This window comes from Podarcis cretensis (assembly GCF_951804945.1).
Source record: "Podarcis cretensis genome assembly, chromosome: 13".
Classification (NCBI taxonomy): Eukaryota; Metazoa; Chordata; class Lepidosauria; order Squamata; family Lacertidae; genus Podarcis; species Podarcis cretensis.
Window position 1 is genome coordinate 3,234,492 of NC_137182.1, and position 8,537 is coordinate 3,243,028.

General features: G+C 45.6%; 1 long non-coding RNA gene across 1 annotated transcript; it reads right to left on the reverse strand.

Annotated features, from left to right (window-relative positions):
• Positions 1–3,981: 3,981 nt before the first annotated feature.
• LOC307201102 lies at positions 3,982–7,377 on the reverse strand. The gene is made up of 4 exons (XR_013832537.1): positions 6,103–7,377; positions 5,653–5,678; positions 4,807–4,868; positions 3,982–4,486 (listed from the first exon to the last, which is right to left on the reverse strand). It is a non-coding gene; the product is annotated as an uncharacterized lncRNA (long non-coding RNA).
• Positions 7,378–8,537: the final 1,160 nt, after the last annotated feature.

Sequence of the window (8,537 nt, forward strand, 5' to 3'; positions counted from 1 at the left end):
TGGTTATGCTTCTGTTGGTGTGTGAGAAGGGTTGTGTCAACGTTACTTGTATGGGTTCTCTTACTATTCACTCATTGCATTTCCTTGGTGGTGAGAGAGGTTGGGTGTGGCTTAGGGTGTGGTTGGTTTTCTTTGGTTGGCTGTAGTGAGAGTTGTTTTTGTGTGTGAGTGGGGTGCGAGTGTGTATTTTTGAGTCAGGTTAGCCAGCCACTGTGAGCTCTGCTACCTCAGCCAACACTATATGGCTTCATTGACGTTCTCATGTCCAGGTAAAGGCTACTGATTGCTGACCAGACTGAGCTTTCCAGGATAAATGTGCAAAATGTGCAATGATGGCTTTCATGTTACCTTCAGCACCACAGAAAACAAAAACAAACCCCTGCCTGATGGAAGCATTATTATTTCAGTTCTACTTCTGCATGAAGTCTGCTGAGGTGCTAAGCCAGATGTGCCTGGCCCAGCAGGACTCTTCTTAGGGTCCCCATAAAGCGTCATATTTCCAGCGCGATGAACTTCCCCAGTTGCAAGCATTATGCAAACCTTCCTTATTCCAACTTTCCCTGGGAAAACTTGCATTTTACTGCTGAATCAGAGCAAACAGCAGTTGGGTTTTCTGTGGGCTGCCATTCAGTGATGAAGTGCATGTTTTCCTGGGGGAAATGCAGGAACAAAAAAGAAAAGGAAAGGAATACTGTTTTGGACATGGAGCTTTAAAGCCTGGACATGTGCCTGAAAAGCACAGTACAAAAGGAAGTCTGGATGAGCCCTTAGTGTCCAACAGTCATACAACTAAAACTCTACAATCTTTTGGGTAAATGTGCCAGTGCCAGAAGGTGAAATATGAAATAGTACCAGTCTGGGGGCATTGCAGCAGTGGTGCATCCTCTGCCCCCATTTCCAGGGGGTTTTGCCCTTAGTCCCTTGAGTCAGGGGGCCAGCCAGAAGTGGGGTCTCAGGCCTCGCCCCAGCTCTCCCCACTCCAGGGGGGTCAGTCATGTCCTTCCTGCCTGCATTCTGAAGGCATCTTCCCTTTCCCAGCCTTGGTCCACATTACCTGCTCCCTGAACTTGACAGTTCCCATCTGTTCCCTGAGGGATCGCTCCTACTTAGTCTTGCCCAATGAGCACGGACTGAATGGCTACGCTGGAAGCTGCGACCCTAGGGCGGCATGGAGCCCCGCTGGCTTGGGGCGCCGTCGTCCCTCCGTCGCCCTCTCCGCCCTTCCCGGCCCCACAGAGAGGGGGCCCTGGGCCCGCGTATCCCGCTGCCGCCTGAGCCGAGGGCAGGGCGCTGCTGAGGAGCCAATTCCGCCGCCGCGCCGCGCCGCGCCCAGCAGCGCCAGCGCCGTCGCCGCTGCGCACAGGAGCGCGCCCGCCCAAGCAGCGAGCGCGAGAGCGCGGTCGGAGGCAGCCAGCAGCCAGGAGGCAGCGGCGGCGGCGGGGAAAGAGGCGCCTTCGCCCCGAGCGCGGGACCCGAGCGCGGGAGTTGCCCTCAGCCCAGCAGCCGCCCTTCCCTTCCCTTCCCTTCCCGCCAGTTCTTCTTCTCTTGGTGGGGCTGTTTCCTCCCTCCGGACTCGCGCTCCTCCGCCCGGGCGCTTCGCCGCTTCTTTGGCTTTCGCCTCCTCGTGTCCCGGAGCTGCTCTCCGCTCCCTCGTCCGGGGAGACCCTCCTCCCGCCGCAGCCTCTTCCCAGGTGAGTTGCGCCTCTCCCGCACTTTTCTCGGGGGGGGGGGGGGGGGAGCCATGGAAGCAGCGCCCACCGCGCAGAACCCCTCCCCCCCGTTGCCTTCTCCCTCGGCTTCCGCGCTCCCCCCAGCTCCTCCTTCCCGGAGAAGCCGAGGGGGCTGCTGGGGAGCCGGGGCAGCCAGGCGCCGCGCATCGGGGCGCTTCTCCCGGCGGGACTCCCCCCGGGCGGGCGGGACGAGGGGCGCCGAGGGAGGACTGGAGCAGGACTGGGAGGGAAGCTGCGCCCAGCACGTGAAATGATCCCCTCCCAGGCTTCTGGAGGATCCCTTTTTTCCGATCTGACGGGCTCATTAATAGCCACCCCCCCCCCCAAGAACGGGCAATTAAGAAAAGCCACTTCAGTGGCCCCAAGGGGGGCAGTTCCTCCCAATTATTGAAAGGAATCATACTCAGCTAACTGAAGTTCTGCCCCCCCAGCAGAAGCCTGCCCCCCCCCAAAAAACCCTGCCCCCCATAATGTGCTCTCTCAGGGCGGGATTTTGACCTGTTATGTCCGAAGAAAGGCTGAAGGCTGAACAACTTTTGGGGTGATCTTCCAAAAAAAGCTCAGCAACAACGCCCCCCTCCCCAAATCCCGGCTGCCCCCCCCCCGAATGACCCTTCTATTTAAGGCAATGGAAGGGCTGTTGGGAGGAAGACCCTGCCGCGTCCCGATGGGGCTCCGCGGGGAGGGATGCCGCTTCCGTCATATGCAAGCAGGTGCAGTTCTGCGAATCACAAAGTTATGTTGTGCTGCTGAAACCTGACTGGGAGTTTTGTCAGTGGTGTGATCCCTTCCTCTCAACAGCGTTTTTTGAAAAATGGAGACGGTACTGTTAAATGATTGCCAAAACAGTAGTTGTTTTTTTTAAAGAGAGAGAGAGAGAGATTTCCAGTGATATCTTACTTGGATTCAGAGATGCAGATCTATTACATGTATTCGAATAAGAAGGTGTGGTGTGGCATTTTACAACTTGAATCAAAATTTCTTTGTTCACTTAAAGTATGCATGCATAGTTTCTTCCTCTCCTTCAAGTCCCATTAGTGGTGGATGCACAAGTCAGTAGCTGTGATGCCGGCTGGGACAGACCCAAACAATATAATAGAAAGTATGGGTGACCAAAAGTCTATGCCACCTCACCTATTGCTTCAAATTTAGGTTAAATAAAAGTTTGGGAGTGTGGTATTGGGTCAGAAAGATAGCAATCCCGACTTACAGGAATTCAGATCAACTGCCTGTTTTATTATCAGTTATCCAATATAACAAGCTATTTACTCATTTTAGCCTTTGACCAAAAAGAGGCCACCAGCAAACCTGGATACAGGCAGAGTCCTGTTTTCACCAGAGACCTCTAACCTAGACTGTAACTAACTATGGGGTGTTGCTGACATTATTATGAAGTTCCTGGTCCATATAGACAATGCCTCTAGACCAGAGGTTCCCAACTTCTTTTTGGCCATGTCCCATCTAAGCATCTCTAAAATCCTGATGCCCCTCCCCCGTGGCATATAATGCTTATTATTCAAAAAGTGAACTCCTGTTCATGTGGAGGAAGCCTAAAAGGACATACACTGTTAATAACTCATTCTTGAATTGCCCCCCCCCCAAAAAAATCTAATTGCCCCCTCCCCGTGGGGCATGTGCCCCATGTTGGGAACCACGGCTCTAGACAGATTCCAAAGAGCAACACCTGAATCTTAAATTGTGTAAACACAACCTAAAAAACAAGCATTGTGTAAAACCTACTTCTGTGTAGAAGAAAAGTATACAGATTGTGCTCTCCCAACATAACCATCCCATTGCCTGCTACTTGTGCACCTAATAAATAGCTGTTACACTAATTAGCTATTCATTGAAGGAATACAAAAAATGTTCAGCTGTTTAAATGTCATCAGAAATTGAGTGTGTGTAAGCATAGTATAGGAGTGCTTTGTCAATTTTAGAAAATTAATATTTCTTATATGTTTAGTATTATGGCCAGTTGTGGCTAATCTATTATTACTTCTCATATATGATTTGCTTTGTTTGCAGCAAGTTCTTGTACAGTGCATAGTTTGAAGTAGATCGGAAGTTTCTGGCAGATAACTATTTTAGCTTCTGCATCTCTTCCTACTTAGTAACTAGTCTGTAGTATTAAAACATAATGTGACAAGGGAACGTTTGTTGTTGTTGGTGTGGTGGTGGTGGTGGTGGTGGTGGTTATTTATGCCATTTAAAATATCTGAATATCTGAATATGAAAACATTTCATGATGGCACACCAGAATGCAGTTTAATGATTCACGGAATGAAATCACAATGCTTGTGAGGTGGACTCACATCCAACACTACAAAAGGCAAATGTAGGGCAGAATTCAGTCTATTGTGAACACTTTTATCCCACTGATTTCATTGGGAGGTTATTGAAAGATATCATTAATTTCTCCATAGAGAGGATTACAAACGTTTTCAATTTCAGATGAGTCACACCCTTAATTAGCACCTGATAAACTATATGAGCCTTTGTAGCCTAGTTAGTATTACCAAGTATAGTTTGCTCATTTTGAAACAAAAGTTGAACTGGAAAACCTGTTGCGTAGCTCTCAGAAGGTGAGACTGGGACCCCGCTGCTTCATCCCATGGGAATCATCACCATGGCAGTGCCACAAGGTTCACTGCTGTGTAGAAATGCCACCAAAATTCAACAGATTCAGGTCTGGAGATGAGCTTTTGTAGTGCTCATCTCAAATGAAGGAAGGAAGCCTTAGAAGTTCTTCTCTGGTTCTGATGAAAATCAAAGGTAGAGAAAACTTTATGGTTGACTTCGCCTTTGAAATGCTGCACCCAGCACAGCTGCTTCTGGGTGGGCAGGTGGGGGAACCTCCCCATATAACAGAAGAGACCCCTAAAGAAGAGCCCAAATTGATATTACCAACCACCACCACCACAGCTTCTGGAACTCTTTTAGACTGGTTGTTTAGAAAGTCAACATAAAATGAAAAATATTCAGGGGCATTTTTTAAAAAACAACAAGAACAACAACAACAACAACCCCGAAATAAATTACTATGTATATCACTGAAGTTGATGACATTGAATTTGACCTTGTCCAGGAGATCTTCTCAGCCTAACTTCTGCTCTACAGTGCAATGCTTTTCAGGCCCTCCTAGGCAACACAAGAGATTAACATAGAAGGAGAAATACCATAATAATGAAGGAAACAAGACTAACAGAACAGTTGAAACATGCAGGAAACTTTAAGTTGTCGTCATCATCATCATCTATTAAATTTATATACCATCCTTCATCTGAAGATCACATACTCAAGGAAATGAACACTTAGTAGAACAACGATGAACTGTCATTAGAACATATATCTCCAAAGGGGTTTTAACAATCTGAAATACAACAGTACTGGGAAGGGCATTTCAACAGAATTATAATATCTAAGATACTGCTATAGAGATTTGAATGGAAACAGCAGTATTTCAAAGGACAGAACATGCCTAAAATGGAATGCCAGCAGCTAGCATTCCGAGAACAATGGAAGTGTCCCTGCTGGTCCGGTACTGGTTCTGATCCTGAATGACAGCATATTGTAAAATGAATACGATGGTATTGTTCAAGTAACTCTAAGGACCAAGTAGTACCTTCAGTGGAATTACAAAGCCATAAACTTTTCCCCAATTGGAGAGATGTTTCAGTGGACCGATGGACCTGATATTTGATAATAAGCACTAATGTGAGTATCCTGGAAAGTTATCTTGGCGGTGTGGTGGACAGTTTACTGGAAACACTGTTTCAGTGTAGAGCAGTGATCAACAGTGGTTGGTTTTTTTTAATGTTGCTTTCATGTTCATTATTAGCAAAACAGAACAGCAAGTATCATAATGTTTTAAAGTAAATTTGTGGTGTACCCCATTTGGAATATTATGTGCAGTTCTGGTTACCTGATCCTAAGAAAGATGCTGTAGTGCTGGAAAAGTACAGAAAAGGACAGTTAAACTGATAAAATGTCTTTTCTTAGCACAAAGATGTGCAGAGCAATCCGACAGAACAACCTTACACCAGATCCCTAGATGCACTGCAGATATACTGGCACAGCAACTGGCAAAACCTGTTGGGTGATATCTGGTTTTCAGCATTGCCATGTAACACTAGCTAAACATCACATCTGAAATAAAGATGGTGCGATGTAGAAGATTTGGCTGGCTTCACTCTTTTTCCTGCATCGTGATTTTTGCATAGCACACACACACACACACAGTATATTGCCAGGTCAAAAATTATGAAACCAATATCACAATATGAACTTCAACCTGGTTTTGGATGATATATCGCACAGCCATAGTGCCTGCTCAGCCTTGTGGGAAAGGGGAAAGATATAAGTACATACATACCACATAATTTCCACCACAGTCCACCAGACATGGAGGTGCTGGCAATGAATACTGCATCATACACAGAAGCAAAGGCAATCAGTGACATCACAATGATCTGGGCTTGTCCACAGCACACACTCCATGCATCACAGCACACCATGGTAACACAATGATGATATAGCAGATGGACTCTTCTTTTAAAGAGATTTGCAACATTTATGACTGTATATGTGAGAGACTTTAATAACATTTGTGAGGACCTTAAGTATACAGAAAGCCAGTGGGGGATGAATGATTTAGGCTGCAATTCAATATATACATTTACCTGGGAGTGAGTCTAACTGAACTCAAGGGGGCTTACTTCTCAATAGATGTACCTGTATATAGGATTTCACTGTTACAGTTCTGTTAACATTTCACCAGTTTGGGTGTGCACATGAAAATAATAGCTTGAGGACAAAGAAAAGTTGAGTGTGAGAGACCAAAGAACAGGCACACTCCTAGCAGTCCTGGAAGCAGGTGTCATTAGCTGTTCTTAGGGTGATCGCATAGTATGTCTGCAGGCTGCCCCAGCTCATTTTCACACAATCTGTCACTGAAAATAGTTCAGACCTTTTGCCTCATACTGTGTTTTGTCAGGTTGCCCTTGATCAGCATCCCAACTTTCTGGTTTCTTTGTGCCAAAGTGAATGCTTCATTAAATTGAAACTAGCCTTCCTCCAAAATCCTTCACTCTGTTAGAACAGTTATCAGGTGATGCTCCACATCTTAGCTCCTTATCTTTTGTCACCTCTCCTCCATTCTTAGCAAAATCTTCCCTTAAAATGAGAAACAAGAGGTGGAATTTGCAGACACTCATTCTTTCACTACTGATACCATCAAGACCAGCCCAGCCAGGGCAGCAAATAGTATAGTAATTCATGTACTGCTATATAAATTTACAACTATGGGGATCCATTTCCATTTTCTTCCTTGTGTACCAAAATGTATTGCACCACCGCTGGACACCATGTTCATTTCTTCTGAGGAAACAAGTTTCTGGTCTTACACACACAAGCTTTGTTATTTCATAGTCTTGCAGAAGGAATTTAGATGGTCTCTGGATATTTCTGCTTTGTATGCAAGCAGGTGAAAGTGCTCAGTCAATCACAAATGCTTTGTGTTGGTTAGAACTAGGTTTTAACCCATATGGCATAACTGCCTAAAGTTGTGGGAGAGGCAGTGTTAAATGGAACAGTAAACACAATGTTTATGTTGTTGGGTGAGTGGCTCCAGCCTTCCTTCCTTATTATTATTATTATTTTTTAAAAAGATATACCGTAGTTACAAAGTGGCAGATGCAAGCACTCTCTTGTTATTAATGAGTTTGCAAAAACTAAATAAGGGCATTAGTGTATAACATCCTAAGTGAAAATAACTGCTGACTCCTGATGCTGAAGCTTTTAAGAGGCTTGCTTTTTAAACCAGCATGTACTTGAGAAATGGGTCATGTGTACAAAGTATAGTTGACTTCTTTCCTTCTTCGTATCCCTTGGAGTCTTTGTAACTTGCTGGACAAAGCTTAGATAAATAAATGTTTAACCCTATTAAACTTGTTAATTAACTTGTCAATTTTGAGTCAGGCTTCCGTATAGCCAATCTCCTGCTTAGTGAGAAACCAGGAAGCCTTTGCAATCTGCAACACGGTTTTTCCTTTTTCCTTCTCCTTTCGCGTCACAAATGGCTTAGTACCAGGCATTAGGGAAGGGGGTAAAGCAGCAAGGAGGGATTATTTTCCTTCTCGGATGCCTATTGTGAAGTGATAGAAAAGACCACAGCCATTCCATCTTCCAGTCTTTTGTACATCCAAGAGGAGTCAAGGGAGGGACAGGATCTTATTTCACTTCATGCTGGGCTTTTGTAGAAGGCCCTTTGCCTCTGCTGAGTAGAGCCCAAGGGTCAAAATACAGAGGTGGTCAAAAGCATGGAGGCTCCAGGAAGTTTCTCATTTCAGTAGCTAGCTTTTGCAGAATGCTGCTGGATGCTTGAGATGGGAAGCTTCCTAGAGCTTGATCAGAGAAACCTGGGAGCTGCACAGTCCCTCCCTCCCTCTAGGCTTGGGAGCATCACTGGGCTTGTTCACTGATGGCAAGGAGCCTCGGAGCAAATCAAAAAAGCCATTGTCAGTGTTTGTTTGGCTGTATTTGAGCTGAGTTTGGCATTTACTATGTGGACAAAAAAAGATGAAACACAAAGACTTAATTTAGAACACTTTTTTTTTTGGTGGGCCATTCTCAAATTGACCGGAGAGAAATTTCTCAACCGTTTCAAGGCAACATGCAAGGTTCCTGTACAGTGGTACCTCGGGTTACAGACGCTTCAGGTTACAGACTCCGCTAACCCAGAAATAGTACCTTGGGTTAAGAGCTTTGCTTCAGGATGAGAACAGAAATTGCACGCCAGCGGGAGGCCCA